Source organism: Lytechinus pictus, unplaced genomic scaffold (genome assembly GCF_037042905.1).
Source record: "Lytechinus pictus isolate F3 Inbred unplaced genomic scaffold, Lp3.0 scaffold_19, whole genome shotgun sequence".
NCBI lineage: Eukaryota > Metazoa > Echinodermata > Echinoidea > Temnopleuroida > Toxopneustidae > Lytechinus > Lytechinus pictus.
The window spans coordinates 2,523,239-2,540,127 of record NW_026974140.1 but is presented as its reverse complement, the minus strand read 5'-3'; positions in this window follow the sequence as shown (position 1 = coordinate 2,540,127).

The window sequence follows — 16,889 nt, the reverse complement described above, 5'->3', positions numbered from 1 at the left end:
CTTAAAATATTTGACATTCTGATCTGAAAAAGGGGTCAATTTCAGCTCAAGTACTTTGTGAGGTGAATTTGGATCGCACTTAATAAAGAGCTGATAGATTTGACAAAGGACCGGGACATGAAAGTGATGAATATCTTCCTATTCCTCTTGCTAAGCGCGAGATGAAACAGAAAGGACAATTAAACCATTAAAATTAATATCTGATCTATAAATGCCTAATGAGACGCGAAATCTGATGATAACATGGTATGAAAACTGGAAATTTCAAGCACTTTTGTAATTATGAATATGATGTATCAGGTAATATTTTTAACCGTTTATGCGAGCGCAAGTCGCGAGCCAAAATTTTTATAAGGCCAAGTCACAAGGATTACCCTCCTTTTAACTGCCATTATCAATATGTTACTACATTATAAATCATGTATTTACTCTACATATGCATTAAATTCTGTGAATCCCATAATCTTGAACCATTAATGCTTCTTTCTTTGACCCATGCTATTTCTGCCCATTTATCTCTTGAGTGTTTTTTTTTCTCTCTCTCAAGGTGTGTATGGCACATTGAGGAGTATAGAATCATGTTGGAGATATTGAAAGGGGTAGAATAATTGAATGAAATTTATGGGGGGGGGGGGCAAAGATGTTGAGACAGAAAGGGGGTTTGAGAGAAAAGAGGGGAATTAACTATAAAGGAACAGCAGTCAGGAGAGGGAAAGAGAGAGAGAGAGGGGGGGGGAGGAAATCGAAGGAAGATATGCATACGATAAAAGAGTCCTCGTAGAAAGAGTGAGAGAGAGAGGGGGGGATATGGAACTGAGAGATCATAATGAGATAAGAAAGAAGTAGTAGTGCATGGGCGGATCTATCGCCAATAGGGGGGGGGGGGGGTGCCAATTCGTCTACGGCCAACTTCAACTTGTCCACTCCCCGCATATCGAAAACTTGTATGCAGTGTACCGGACATGTAAAAACATAGCAGACGACGTTTGCAGACCTCGCGATCATCGTATGACTAGTGGTGTGGAATGTTCCATTGCGGCTTTATGGGGGAAATAGCATTACAGAGGGATAAAATGTATACACAGATAATGTTTCAGCGTTGATTCGCAATATTTTGAGTCAATTTTCATAAATTATCGTTGTTTGAACATTTAAACATCATTATAAAATGAAAGAAATAAGCAAAACTTAATTTTCAGACTTAGCTATGCAGTGGTATGCTAGCATGCACCCCTCGTATACATAATGGACCCGTCATGGGTGTAGGTTTGCTCTTCGGACATCACTTTCACAAAGAAAATCTCCTCTGATTTGATGATAAAAGTGCCCTATTTCCTTATTAACCAATCCCCATGGTTCTTTCATGAGTATTTGCCTTACAATGTGCCCTTTATTGTAATCTGGGCGGAAATTCATGATACCACCACCCACCGATGTGACGACGGATATAATCCACCGGGTACTATAAAAATGTCCCCCAAACCCATTATCCCAATACATATTCCTGACTATGGATGGTTTCTAGTGATTTTAATGTAATAAAGTGCCATATTTCCCACCAATTGAATGTAAAAAAAATTATGGTCATCTGATAGAAGAAGTTGTTACCATTCATTTCAGGGGGGCGGAAATTCTATCTGAATCAACGCTTGTCCTTGATACACATTTGTTTGTGAAAAAAGGGTATAATGCAAGGGAATTCTGCGTGTTATAAGGGTGCGCGCGTGCAGCGAGGACCTTCTGTCCGCTAGTTTTCCATATACTACATGGTCTACTTTCATTTAGTCTTATGCCAATCTGTCCATCAACATTTCGTCTAACAGCCACTGGTCCATTAACCATTTGGTCCAATCATCACTTTGTCTAATAACCATCTCGTCTATGACCATTTAGTCTCATAACCGGTTGGTCTAATATATACCCATTTTATTTTCATTCATTCACAATAATACACTTATAGTCCAATTAGATGAAATGGTATATGGACCAAATGGCTTTTGGGTCCACTGGTCATTAGACGGAATGGCATTAGACTAAATGAAGAAGAAAAAAGACTATGTGGTGAGTTGACGAACTGATGGACCAAACGATAGTAGACGAGTTGGCAATTAGACAAATTGGAAATAAACCGGGGAAGGGGCCGAAAAATATTTGCACCCGTATTTTCCACAATCAGCCGCTCAAAGTTAATAGGGGTAGTCCTAACAGTCACTTCTTTATTCTCATTAAACAGCATACACAAAATACAATATACAATAATATCATAGCCCCTATAGTGCAAGTGCGAAGCGCGAGCTAAAATATTTTTGAAATTTCATGTTTTTTATCCTCAAAATTGAACATTCTGGGCAATGTTTGTGAACTTGAACAAGATGCGTATTTTACTAAAATTGCTGCGAGCGCGAAGGAGCAAAAAAAAAGTAAGTAAGAAAAGAGAGAAATATACGTTCTGGCCTGATCGAAAAGGGACTTGCTAATGGCGGTTTACAGTTAGCCAAGAAGACGATGCATATTTCAATCAAAATAATGCGAGCGCAAAGCTCGAGCTAAAATGTTTGAAATTCTGACCATAAAAATGGACATTCCAAGCACTTTGTGTATGAACAGAACACAGTGGGAGCACGAAGCGTGAGCGGATAACAATTGAGATATATATAGACCTAAAAGGAACACTATTTTATATTTATGTTTTCTAAATCGTGAAAAGGGTGGGTAATTGGTTACCGTCTTACATTATTTTATAATGCAAGAGCGAGAAGAATTTTTTTTATATTCTAATCTGAAGCGAGATAATTTAAGCATGCTGTTTTCAATAAAGGATAAGCAGCCCGTCTCAATAAACATGCGTGTTCTAGAATTTGTGCATTCTTAATACACTTTTTACCACGGAAATCAATAATGCGAGCGCGAAGCGCGAACTGATAATATTGGATATTCCGATGTGAAAAGGTCAAATTAAGCACAATATAGGTGGTTTGAATAAAAATGAATAAAACGGCTATTTCGACTCTCCGTACGGCCGCCGCAGAGCAAATGTGACCGAGGTATAAATCAAAAAGAATAATGAAAGTTCAATGTCCTAGCTGACCGTACAGTATTTGTTTTGTATTTTGACTGCAAAGCTTAAATGTCAAGCTCATATATATCAGCCTATTGAGCAATATGTACTCATCGAAAATAAGCAATGCGAGTGCGAAGCGCGAGCGAAAATTTCAATTTTGCATGTTCTTTTAAATCATCAAAGTCTCCCCTCCCTAATTTTATTCACTTTTCTCCCTCCCTTTCCCCCTCTCTTTTCCTTCTGTTTCTTCTTCCTTTCTCCATTTTTTGGTCTTTATAATCCGCCAACAGGGAAGGGGGGATGACCCCCCCCCCTGGATCCTTCTATGGTAGCGATGGGGAAAGCATTTGAATTATTCACCTCACAATGTTAAACGGGGAAAATAGGAAATGGCTAAATTTTGAAAATCATTAATGTGGAGCCCTATTCAAGTTTAGTTTCATCTATATACACCTTGACAGGGGCTGATCCAGGATTTTCCAAAGTGGGGGCATTCAAGACCTAGTATGCTAAGAAAAAATCATTCCATACACAAAATTCCTGGGAAAAGTTGAAAAATAAGTCCTCACTTGAGAACGAACGACAAAATCCACTAACAAATATTTGATATATTACGGGAGGGGGCACCTTTATTTTTCTCCCCTTTCCTTATTCCTCATCCATTCCATAGGCAGATCCAGGTGCCGGACCCAATTATGGGCGGCGGCAACCCCTCCTACTGGCGGTGCGAAAATTAAAAAGGTAAAAATTGTAGCCCCCCCCCCCCATTAGCAAAATGTTGATCTACACCGGGTATTTGTCTGTCGTACCTCCCAGTAAATGAAATAACCCAAAAAAAAAATCACCGTTGCACTAGTATTAAAATTTTTGCGAGTCTTTATTTTTCAAATATTTTTGTTTATAATGGTATTCATTAATTATAATTATAGTGGAGGTTCGCATCCCGAGAATGTGAAATGAAAAAAAGAAAACAAAAATTGCACTGAACAGGAAACACTAAACGTCCTTGTCAATTCCAATTTACTAAAAGTCATTCAAATAAAAAAAATAAGCATCATTTTTTGATACCTTAACTTGTTCATCACGAATACAATGAAGCCGACAATTATTTGCTTTGTTTTGGATTAATCTTTATAATAATTCACTTCAAATAAAATTTATACATAAACAGGAAAATATCACAGAAAAAAAAATTAATTGCAGTTGTATAAAACATCATAGAAAATAACATGACAGATAAATTTTATCTCGACAGGCACACTGTTCATTCGATCATAAAACAATCGCGCTGTTTCACTCCTTGTACACGCACATCTCTACCAGTGTTGTTTCATCTTCATCTGCCTCAATGGCAAGGACACCAGCATGATTCATTCACTTCAAATAAAATTCATACATACATATACAGGAAATATCAAAGAAAATAATATAACAAATCAATTGCAGTTGCATAAAACACGATAGAAAATAACATGGCAGATGAATTTTATCTCGACAGGCACACTGTTCATTCGATCATAAAACAATCGCGCTGTTTCACTCCTTGTACACGCACAACTCTATCAGTGTTGTTTCATCTTCATCTGTCCTCAATGGCAAGGACACCAGCATAATTAATTCACTTCAAATAAAATTCATACATACATATACAGGAAATATCAAAGAAAATAATATAACAAATCAATTGCAGTTGCATAAAACACGATAGAAAATAACATGGCAGATGAATTTTATCTCGACAGGCACACTGTTTCATTCGATCATGAAACGATCGCGCTGTTTCACTCATTGTACACGCGCAACTCTATCTGAATTGTTTCATCTGTCCTCAATGCGGCAAACACCAGCAGTGCAGTGACGATAATAAGTTGCAGTTGCACGTGCGCGGAGAATGAATTAAATTCGGCGGCTGAGTAAAGTCTAGCGAGAAAGGTACGTCACCAGCGAACTTCACGATAGACCACGCCTACTTGCCGAGGTAACCAACGTTGATTGACGGCCCATTTTGTTTTTTGAGTAGTATGAAAAAGTGCAAGCATGTATAAACTTCATTTTAGTTTGAATTCATTAAAAAAACACATTTTTCTTCTAATATAGATGTTTCAAACATATTCCATGTGGAAAACATAATTTTTAAAACATTTATTGCTATATTTTTATCATGAAAAAAGGATTTCTTACGCAACAACAAGTATGATATGTGTGGGCAAGAGAACTACCGTTTTAGTCATAAAGCATATTTTTTATGATTTTATTGTGAGCCTACTCAAAGGATTTTTGTTTATTTTTATGAATTTCCAGACCAAGTTCAACAGCGCCGTCTCGAGCTTGCAATAACGCATGCGATCGCACGCATTTTTCTCCATAGCGAATACACGCGACGAAACTCTGTGGATTTCTCGTGGATTTAACCTCCAAACGTCACTTTCGATACCACATGAAGGTAAGACACTTCATCCCACATAAGTTAATTTAAATGTAGAATACACAGGGCCTAATTTTTTTCACTAAGATGAACTAATTTGCTGAGGAAAAGCATTTCAATGCTCATTTTTGCCGTCGAGAACAGACGATGGTGGCAATGCACACTGTTTACGCACTTGCAATTGGCTTTTCATTTGCCCATAGCAATTTTGCTCAGTGGATCGGCCGACCTTTTGGTAACTCTACTGCTAGGTACTAGGATAGTTCATTCACCTGTCAAGTGCTGACACCAATCAAGTGGGCATAAGCCTGTCTAGGCTCCTTGACCTTGATGTACTGACAATATCAAAATCATAAAAAATATCATCACGGAGTCCTCTAACTAGACTCGAGTAACGGTCGTTAAATGATTTAGTAGAATTAACTGACAATGACATGACATGCAGTGGGTGTCAAAAAAATCAAGCATAAAATTAAAATCATTTATCCCCCAAAATGGGCCAAATCAAGAGAAAATAAGCCAAACATTGTCAACCTTATTTCCTCACACAGAGAACAAGGTTACAGTATATCATAACCTTGTTTACTGAATGAATAGCACATGCCACAGCACAGCTCAGCTAACTTTCAAATGAATAATTGAGATGTCTAAAATATGCAATAAAGTAAAACCACTCACATAAGTCTTAGCGAATGGGACCGAAGCTAAAAATTGAAACTTCTCAAAAAACATTTTTTCTTCACATTGTCGGTATTCTTTGCTCTCTCTGACTCTGACACACGAATTATATCCAAGTATCGAAAGTTACGGCCCAATACATACCATTCTCTTCGTTACTTCGGAACAAAAATCTTGATTTTTAGATCGCCTTTCCTTCCCAATATGTTTCCAAACACAAGTTTAATATCACCTTCGAGACGATATGTCGGCGGTCATTCCAGCGACGTGATTGGCTAGCTCTATTCTGTCCATGGACCTAATATGCTCTGTCTACGTCTTCTATAAATCGGTGGTTCTGGGTTCACTGTTTCTCATCAAATTCAAGGAAAGTAATCAGACCCAACAAGCTTTGTCATTTTTAGAACCAATTACAAGCATACTAATTTCTAGTATACACCCAGTTGTTGTGTGTCTGGACAGGTTGTGTGTCCGGACGATCAATTTAGAAAGTCATTTGGAAAAATTTACAAGTGAAGTTTCATCAATTTTCATTACAAAATGTTAGGAAATATTATAGAGAACCAAATAGAAGATGATTACGACTATCGAATTCATATGTTTAGTGTAATCCAAAGACAAAAAAAGGAAGGCCTCAAAAATATAAACTGTTCGGACACCCGACCCCCATCCTACTTTTTTTGGTTATATATAATTATGTGTACATTTCATATTTTAATTACGATATTTATTTATATCTTATCTATAAAAATTAGTATCATATAATACTCTTGTTTGTATTGAGTTATTGAAAATGTGAAATGTTGATTAATTAAACCTGAACCTTGAACCTGGTCGGACAGAAATGTTGATGAAACGCTCCCTGGATTAACAAGTTATCAGCCAATCAAATTGAATGATCTAGGCTAGGCGCTATTAATTAGCTTGAAACTGTTATTGCAAATTTGTTTTTATAACATGTTTTATAAAACGGGTCCCTCTGATCTTTGACAGCCCGCTATTAAACGTTAGGCTACATAGTCCGGGGGGCGAAATTATTTTTCCCACCGAGTTCTGGACCAACATATGAATATTCATGACTTGCGTCTTCGGATTGAGAGTACGCATGCGCGTGGACTTGGCCTCGACCAGTGCCGATCGTAAGCATTCACGTTGCTCAGAATGAATTAGCATCGTCAAATTACCGGTACCCTTACATAGTTACATAGGCCTTATAGGCTTAGATCTAAACTAGCTGCCATTAATGGCAAGACATGTGCTAGGGTAGGGCTAGCTTAGGCTAGCGCATTAACTTTACCTCAAATCTGGACCAAGCTGTCTAATGCCTAATACTAATAGGAATAGCCGACTATTAATGCCATGGTTAACTTCGAACTTGTTAATTCCGAACTTTACGTTTGATTAGGTTTGGACCAATATTAGCTTATTTACCATGGTTTAATATGTCTAGTCCGTACGGTATACAGAACCAGTCCTAGATCTAAAATAAATATCTTAGTTCTAGTCTAGTCTCTAGATCTAGACTCTGATCTACGCGCTATCAGCATGGAACCACTAGTGTACCAAAGGGGGTGGGGGCAGACTGCCCCCCTGACGAGTCACAACTGATCCAGGGGACGTGCCCCCCCCCCTCCTTGAGAAGCCAAATTAATAATTTGTAATGTCAAAATGCAACGAAAAAAGACGTATGTCCCCTCTTTTGGACGTGAAGATCTTTTTTTTTTCTTGTCAAATTTTTTTCAGCTACGAAATCCTTAATTTTGGGTGAAGACGGGGATCAAGATCACTGACGTTAATTTGTGCCTGACGTTAGAATACGTTCCATGCACGCACTGGTGTACCTAGGATTTTCCAAAAGGGGGGCAAATTTTTTAAAGGATATTTCGTCCGCGAAAAAATGTGACAAGCCCCCCCCCAAAAAAAAAGGGTCTTCACCCCAAATTATGGATTTCTTAGCTGAAAAAAAAAATTGACAAGCAAAAAAAAAAAAAAAAGATCTTCACGTTAAAAAAAGGGGACATACGTCTTTTTCATTGCATTTTTACATTACAAATTATTAATTTGGCTTCTCAAAGGGGGCACGTCCACTGAATCAGTTGTGACTCGTCAGAGGGACAGTCTTCCCCCCCCCCCCCCTTGGTACACTAGTGGTTCCATGCTGATACAGCGTAGATCAGAGTCTAGATATAGAGACTAGACTATAACTAAGATAAATTTTTGTTAGATCTAGGACTGGTTTTGTATACGGACTAGACATAATTATTAAACCATGGCAAATAAGCTAATATTTATTTTCCAACCTAAAAACTGGACATTCGTAACACATTTTTCAAATCATGAACAGGATAGGAATTTAAATAAATAATAGATGCGAGCGCGAGCTGACTTTTTTTCCAACCTAAATACTGGACATTCATAGCACTTTAAAAAGAATATGAACAAGATAGGAAACTAAACAATTAATGCGAGCGTGAAGCGCGAGCTGAAAGTTTTTGATTTCCAACCTAAATACTGGAAATTCTTAGCACTTAATAATGAACGGAATAAGAATCTAAAAAATTAAACAATGAATGCGAGCGCGAAGCGCGAGCTGAAAGTTTTTTATTTTCCAACCTATATAACAACTGGACATTCATAGCGCCTTATAAAGAATATGAACAGGATAGGAATCTAATCAATTAAAGTTCGGAATTAACAAGTTCTAAGTTAACCACGGGCATTAGTCGGCTATTCCTATTAGTATTAGGCATTAGACAGGTCCAGATTTGAGGTAAAGTTAATGCGCTAGCCTAAGCTAGCCCTACCCTAGCACATGTCTTGCCATTAATGGCAGCTAGTTTGATAAGTGTTTAAGAATTGGATGTATATATAGATCTAAGCCTATAAGGCCTATGTAACTATGTAAGGGTACCGGTAATTTGACGATGCTAATTCATTCTGAGCAACGTGAATGCTTACGATCGGCACTGGTCGAGGCCAAGTCCACGCGCATGCGTACTCTCAATCCGAAGACGCAATTCATGAATATTCATATGTTGGTCCAGAACTCGGTGGGAAAAATAATTTCGCGTCCGGGGGCTGGGGGACTCAGCTGATCGGGTACATAAGATGGTCCCAACATGTTGGCATGATATCAGTGGTCAAGAAAATGTGTTGCTGTCGGGTCATATCCTGTACGGAAGGCCCAGAGGACCCCATTTTTGTCGGCCATCTTGGATTTTTCATGAAAATCAATTATTTTCATATTTTTGCACAAACAATGGAAAAATATTAAATGAATACGCATTTCACAATGATTCAGACAGTAGAAATCGATTGCAATCGTTTTCTGGACAGTCCGGTTAATATTTTTTTTAAATAGAAGAATTTATGCCAAAATCTCCATGTTTTTAGGCAAAAATTTGCATGTGCATTGTTCTGTTTTGTCATTAATATCAACAATTAATGCAAAATATCAGCATTCAACACAAAAGAGAATATATCAACGAGAACATTGATATGCTTCATGACAGTATTAATGTCTTAACTTGCTTAGATACAGGGAAAATACTTCCAAATGTATTCCCCGATATTGCGATAAAATGATACCTCCGTCACTAGTCACATCAGTGATACCGACTCGCTGGCTTGCCTTCCAAAAGAGTACAGTAGACTCAATCGGTCTTGCCTCGCCTTTGTTGGTGTGACTAGCACGCATACATGCATGTATATATATATAATGGGCGACGCGATAGGAAAGTGTATATTACATATATGGGTATAGGGCAAAAGGCGGTTTTTACATATAAGCAACTTTTATGTTAATGAAACCTCTTGAAAAAGTTAGAGGAGGGATTGCTCTGCATGTTGCAAGCAATTACATTCGGACACCTTAACCGCAAGAGCCTGTCGAAGGTACCCCATCCTTAACCGAAGCCCCTCCGAAGCTCAACTATTTAAATATCTTGCCTTTTGGAGCCCTCGATGTGGCAAAATGATGCTTCGGTTAGGTAAAAACAACTTTTATTTTCTTGAAATCACCTGCAGACGAAAGAGTAGACTTTTCTCTATCAGCTACATTTAAAGAAGTGAGGGCACAACAAAGCCTACCCTCTCAGGGGGCCCCAATTCACCCACCCCCTTTTTCGTATTTTGTCCATTTCTTGGAAAATTCGTCATTTTGGAGCCACATTGATGAAAAAAGTGTTTCTACTATGTAGTGAACGTGGTATATGAATATATAAATAAATCATAATAATGATCAAAGCAAGAGAATTGATGATATTTTCGCAACTCTATTTGTAACGTCGAATGCCATCATAACCTCAAGTCTTTTCTGCCTCCAATTTAGTTACAATCTCAAATAATACTGGTGTAAGAAATATATATATATTGGCCTATATAATTATCATGTACATGTATATTTTGACAAAATATTGATCCGTTCCCCCTCGAAGGACCACTGATATGAATATTATCTGTTTAATATATTAAATATCTGCTAATAAACATTAAGATCAGTGGGGAGGAGGAGTCCCCCCTCCCCGCCCATTTCCGAATTGTAACATATATCTTGTGACCAGTGGCGTACCTTGGGTCACGGCATTGGGGGGGGGGGGGGGCACCAGCAAAAATTTTGAGTCACTTAGTGAGCGCGAGAAGCGCTCAGTAGTAGAGACATTTTAAGGGCAGTGTCATTAAACAGATATGTATCTCACTGATGACATATGCGAGCGCGAAGCGCGAGCTTATTTTTGTTTAATTCAGACCTATAAAAAGGTCTGAAAGGTAAAAAAAATGGACATTATAAGCACATTTTTGTAATCATGATACGTACCTGTCTCGCTAAACAAACAATGTGAGTGCGAAGCGCGAGCAGAATTTTTTGTATATAATGACCCCAATCAGGGACATTTAAAGGGATGGTCCGGGCTGGAAGTATTTATAGCTTAATAAATGCCGGAGTAGAATTTACTGAGCAAATTGCCGAGAATTTCATCAAGATCGGATAACAAATAACAAAGTTATTGAATTTTAAAGTTTAGCAAGTATTTTGTGAAAACAGTCGTCATGAATATTCATTAGGTGGGCTGATGATGTCACATCCCCACTTGTTCTTTTGTATTTTATTATATGAAATTAGGTCTATTCAGTTTTTTTTCTCCAAGAACTAGAAAAATTGGATTGACAACTGATTTAGTGCACTAGATATTTATTGCTGCAACTTATTTCATTATAAGGGAGACATATTATTCACACAAGTATGAAATAATGAAACAAATATGATTTTGTGTAATAACATAAGAAAACGGAAAGTGGAGATGTGACATCAGCCCACCTAATGAATATTAATGATGACTGTTTTCACAAAATATTGCTAAACTTTAAACTTCAATAACTTTTTTATTTGTTATCCAATTTTGATGAAATTTTCAGCATTTTGCTCAATGAATTCTACTCTATGTATTAAGATATAAATATTTTCAGCCCGGACCATCCCTTTAAGGACTATACATATATCGCCATAGTCATCTAGTGCGAGTGCCAAGCGCATGCTGATTTTGTTAGAATTATATACATCTAAAAACATGAAGCACTTGTAGTCATTGTAATCATGAATAACGTACGCATCTCACTAATCAAATATTGCGAGCGCGAAGCGCGAGCTCAAAATTTAGGAAACTTAGACCTGAAGAGGAACATTTTAAGGTTTGATTGTTTGTAGGAATTCACGAAGACCATAAATATTTCACTAAATGATGCGAGCGCAAAGCGCGAACTTAAATTTATGTATATATTGAACCCAAACAGGGATATTTTAAGGACTATCTTTAAAGGAATTCATTAAGAGTACACATATCTCACGATAGTCATCTAATGCGAGTGCCAAGCGCATGCTGATTTTGTTAGAATTATATACATCTAAACACATGAAGCACTGTTTGTAGTCATTGTTATCATGATTATCATACGCATCTCACTAATAATTATTGCGAGCGCGAAGCGCATGCAAGCTGAAAATTTAGGAATTCAGACCTGAAGAGGAGCATTCTAAGGCTTGTTTGTGGGAATTCACAAAGACCATGCGTATTTAACTAACCAAATTATGCGAGCGCGAAGCGCAAGCTGAAATTTGTTGATATTCAGATCAGAAAAAGGACATTTTAAGGACTGATTTTAGGAATTCATGAAGAGCAGACATATCTCACCAATCCACTAATGCGAACGTAAGCACGGACAGGAAATTTTTTATATTAAGACCAAAAAATGGGACAATCACTTTAAGTATTCATGAAAAAGAAGCATATGTAACTACGTAAAACAATAATAATTTGCCGTGCGAGGAAATATATTTGGTGTATATTGACCTGAAAATGGGAGGTTTTAGTACAACAGGATTATATATCTCGTAAAACAGACAATGCGAGCACCCGGAACAATGAAGACATAGGCCCTAAGCAAATTATGTTTCATAAAGTAATCAAATTTTTTTGTAACATAACATAACATAAATATATATCATATAGACATATATAATAACATTATAATGAACAATAATTTATTCCTTTCCCACTATGTTTCTCTCCCTTTCTTCCTCTTTTTCTCCTTTTCCCCGTTTTTTTTTGGGGGCCAGCCGATTGGGGGGCACGTGCCCCCCCCCCATGCCCCCCCGTAGTTACGCCACTGCTTGTGACAGAGAGAGATAGACAGAGTTATGAGAACACTAAAAATGTCTGACTGACGTCATTTCTTTGCCCACAATGCATCCGTACATGCATCAAGCTAGGCGTTCGCGAGAGATCGAGACGGTACGGACGGATTGACGCAATCAGCTACCTTTAAACTGTACAGTTTCGATCTGCGCCGTGTTATCAAGTATATTAGTTGGGGCTTCCATGTATGCACCTATGGTATGCACCCATAGTACCGGTATATCATAGCGCAACTATTGCGCTTGCCCTTACATCTCGCGTGCGTGCCGTTCGCACGAAAAAGCAATACGCTCAGCTGTTTGTTTATTATGACGATTGGCTCTAACATTTTACTTGAAATTACCACACTTCTTTCGGTCAGATTGTTATCAATTCATTCCTGCCATTGGCTGGAATAGTGACTGATTATTTCATGTACGGAAGGAGGTCTGGTTGGATGGGTTATTTTATTTCCTAACTTGGTCTTGGAGTCGGACTTTGTCGCTTGCCACCCACGGTCGCGGTCACGACTCCGTTGAGTCAAGTCTCGGCACCGCTCGCGTTCTGCATTGCCTTTTCTCTGTAATCTCAGTGCGTGCAGAGCAGCGCAGGTTGATGTTTTGACTGCAGAAGTTGAGGCTGAGAGTGAGACTGAGTTGAAACTGAGTTGCCCTATCATTACCAGAGATAACAAGACAATGATGAATCTGCATGCTGAAATCTCACAAATGGAATGACATCTGGGCTGGAATTTCTGGGCAGTTGTCCAGATCCCATAAAACTTAGATTCAAATTTATACTAGGCCTAGGCCCTATATTATTTTTAAGTTAAAATATTAAAGTCAGACTCGACTCTGTCTCCAGTCTCCCAGGCCACGCCAGTTGGAACTTGGTTGGAGTTGGCCAAAAAGTCAAGTCTCAAGATCGGAATCCCAAGAAGAGGCCAAGTCCCATCAAAACGTGAAAGACAACGCAAGACGACTTCCAGGCAGAGCACCAACTGGTACTGAGTGGCTAGCTGAAACGGAAGCTGGAATTGGAAACATTAATTGAGTTGACTGAGCTGAGTCGGTAACTAACAGTCACAGTGTCGTCAGTTCACCTTCAAAAGTCAAAATGGGCAGCATAAATAAAAGTGACAGGGTAAGTAATTTGAGTAAGTTGAGTGTTATGCGTAAAAAGGTTTAAAAAGTCAATATAAAACTGATATTATGTAAATGGGTGCAATATAAATTACTATAGGAATACATGTAGCTGCTATGACCCCCCCTCCCCGAGTAAGTAAAACATATATTTTTTTATCTTTTAATAATTTAAAATGTGAAGTATTATGAAACTTTTATGATTTAAAAAAATCTTACATATACATGTAACTGATGTAAGTAACAAGAAAATTATGCCTTTGGAAATTATATAGCACTGGTAAGTGTTAATCTGTAATGTCAGTTACCGACAAACAATAATAAAATGTTCAAATCAAAGAAAAGCAATTAAGAAAAAGAAAAAGTTTTTTCATTGAAATGTTCTTACTCTTAGTAATTCAGGTATACTTCCACATCAAGCACACTTTCATATGAAGCCCTGCACAGAAGATACAATGCAATGATTCCACACATTTGACTTCCATGTGTTATCTCTATGGGAAATTAAGTGTAACGTCAGTTACCGTAATGTCAGTTACCAGCCTGGTCGTGGAAAAATTATCATAGCCCCAAAAGAGACAAAAACAAATTATTTAATATTTTGACACATCTTAACCTAGTAACGAAGGTATATTTACATATTCAAATTACTACTCCAGCTACTCAGGGACCCTGTAATTGCATGTCCTTTTTTGCGTAATGTCAGTTACCGACACATTTTTGCTTGCTGATGCGTAACAAATGTGGTTACATTGAAAAACTTAGTATCAGAGTATACAGCAAGGTTCACTTTATTAACTCTATCAAAAGCAAACTCCCTTCATTTGTTGTTTTAGAGATACACACAATGAAAGGTGTGTATTAGATTGTGCCGTGTAATGTCAGTTACCATGAAAATGCCCAAGGGCATTTTCACCATAGATGGACACAGAGGCAAAAAAATCAAATTGTCAAATTAATTATGTTTTATACACTGTAATAATACAAGACCTGAAGTTTTTGGGACAACTTTTTTCCGACTCTGGCAGCCATTTTTATTTCAAAATGGCCACCAAAGTATATACAAATTAGTGTTGAAAATGGTATATTGATACATATTTTGTTTTGACAGATTTTTAAAGAACAGGTTTGATCATGATGTTTTCCCCTGTGATTTAGCTTGCTATTATAACACTTTATAAAATCACATAGAAAGAAACACCAGTAATTCATTTATCTGATAGAAAAATATTGATGAAGTATGTGATAAGGTATGTAACGTCAGTTACCGAAAACATGAACTTTTTTTTCTCATTTCCCAGAAAAGAGGATATATTATATGAAACTTGGTAGACTTCCTCCTTAGGTAACACCCCTCCCTTCTACACCAAAATTAAAGATAATCAATTAACAATCAAGCTATAGGGTACCATTATATATATAATGTGTAATGTCAGTTACCAAGTGGAAAATATAATGTCAGTTACCGAGATGTAATGTCAGTTACCATGATAAAACGTTGGTTAGTTAAATGCAAATGTGGTCAATTTTATGGTGAAGAAATATTGTATGTAAAATTGTTTTGCATATGTACGTGTACTTACCAAGTACCTAATTGTTTGTATCAGACAATTTTTTTTTGGGGGGAGGGGTACTTTTCCCAACCTATTGCCTAAATCTGCAACATTTGATAACCTTAACATTGTGATGAATGGGGTTTCCAGGGCCCCTTTTTTAGTTCCTAGGATTCTTTTGAGAATTGCCAGGCTTTAAGTAAATTCCTTGTTTTTATACCTGTTAGTAGTGTAGATGTGTGATACAATTTTTGTTTTTGGTTTACAAGTTCATGTACATGTACATGTATACATGAAAATTGAAATTTGACAGTTCTGATCTACTAAAACTGTTTTTTTCCCTCTAATTTACAAATAGTTCAGTTTCAGTTTAGAAGCTGGAACTTATTTTTGACAGCTTTAAAAAGAAATTAGCAAAGAGAATGATTAAACAAATTATGAAGAAAATTGAAATCTAACAGATATGAACAAGCATTGCTTGCACTGACCAGAATAGAAATCAATAATAAAACTGCATGGCTGCATGAGATTTGGGGGAGGGGTAGCCTAGGGGTAGAGACCCTTATTTATTTTGCCTTTTATGAGGGGAGGTTGGAGAAGGAAAATGCTTAAAAAGTCAATATAAAACTGATTAATATAAATGGATGTATAGTCAGAAAAATTCATGTGTACAGTCAATGCAATATTAAATTACTATAGGAATACATGTAGCTGCTTTGACCCCCCCCCCAAGTACTGTACATAAGTAAAACATACATTTCTTATCTTTTGATAATTTAAAATGTGAAGTATTATGAAACTTTTATGATTTAAAGAACTTAGAAGCCTTTGCATATACATGTAAGTACCAAGAAAATTATGCCTTTGAAAATCATATAGCACTGGTAAGTTAATATTGGGTCATTCCACGGGGTTGGGGCAACAGCACTTTTTTGTGTTCCCTATGAATTGTTGGCTTTATCCTGAAAATGTGTTTGGCGTTTGGATCTTGCAATGTGGTTTTGTTGGAAGGCAGTTATGTAAGCAATTACTTGATGCAGAAATAAAAATGTTGAACCTCAAGTATTTTTGATGGTGAGACTTTAAATGATGATGTCCAGACTCTTTTTTGGGGTACCAAGTGTGACATCCAAAATGGTCATTTTCAGTTGAAGATATCTAATTAAAAGATAAACTTAGTCAAATTCAAATGGCCATGATTGATAAAGCAACATTTGTTTAATAACAAAACAGTAATGGGATAGCAAATGAAAAGAGGCTTCATATCATAAATCATTCCTACAACATCGCATACCACCGTTACATGCGATGTCCGCGTTTATTTTTTTCTGTAACGGCGGTAAAGTGGTAAATAACTAA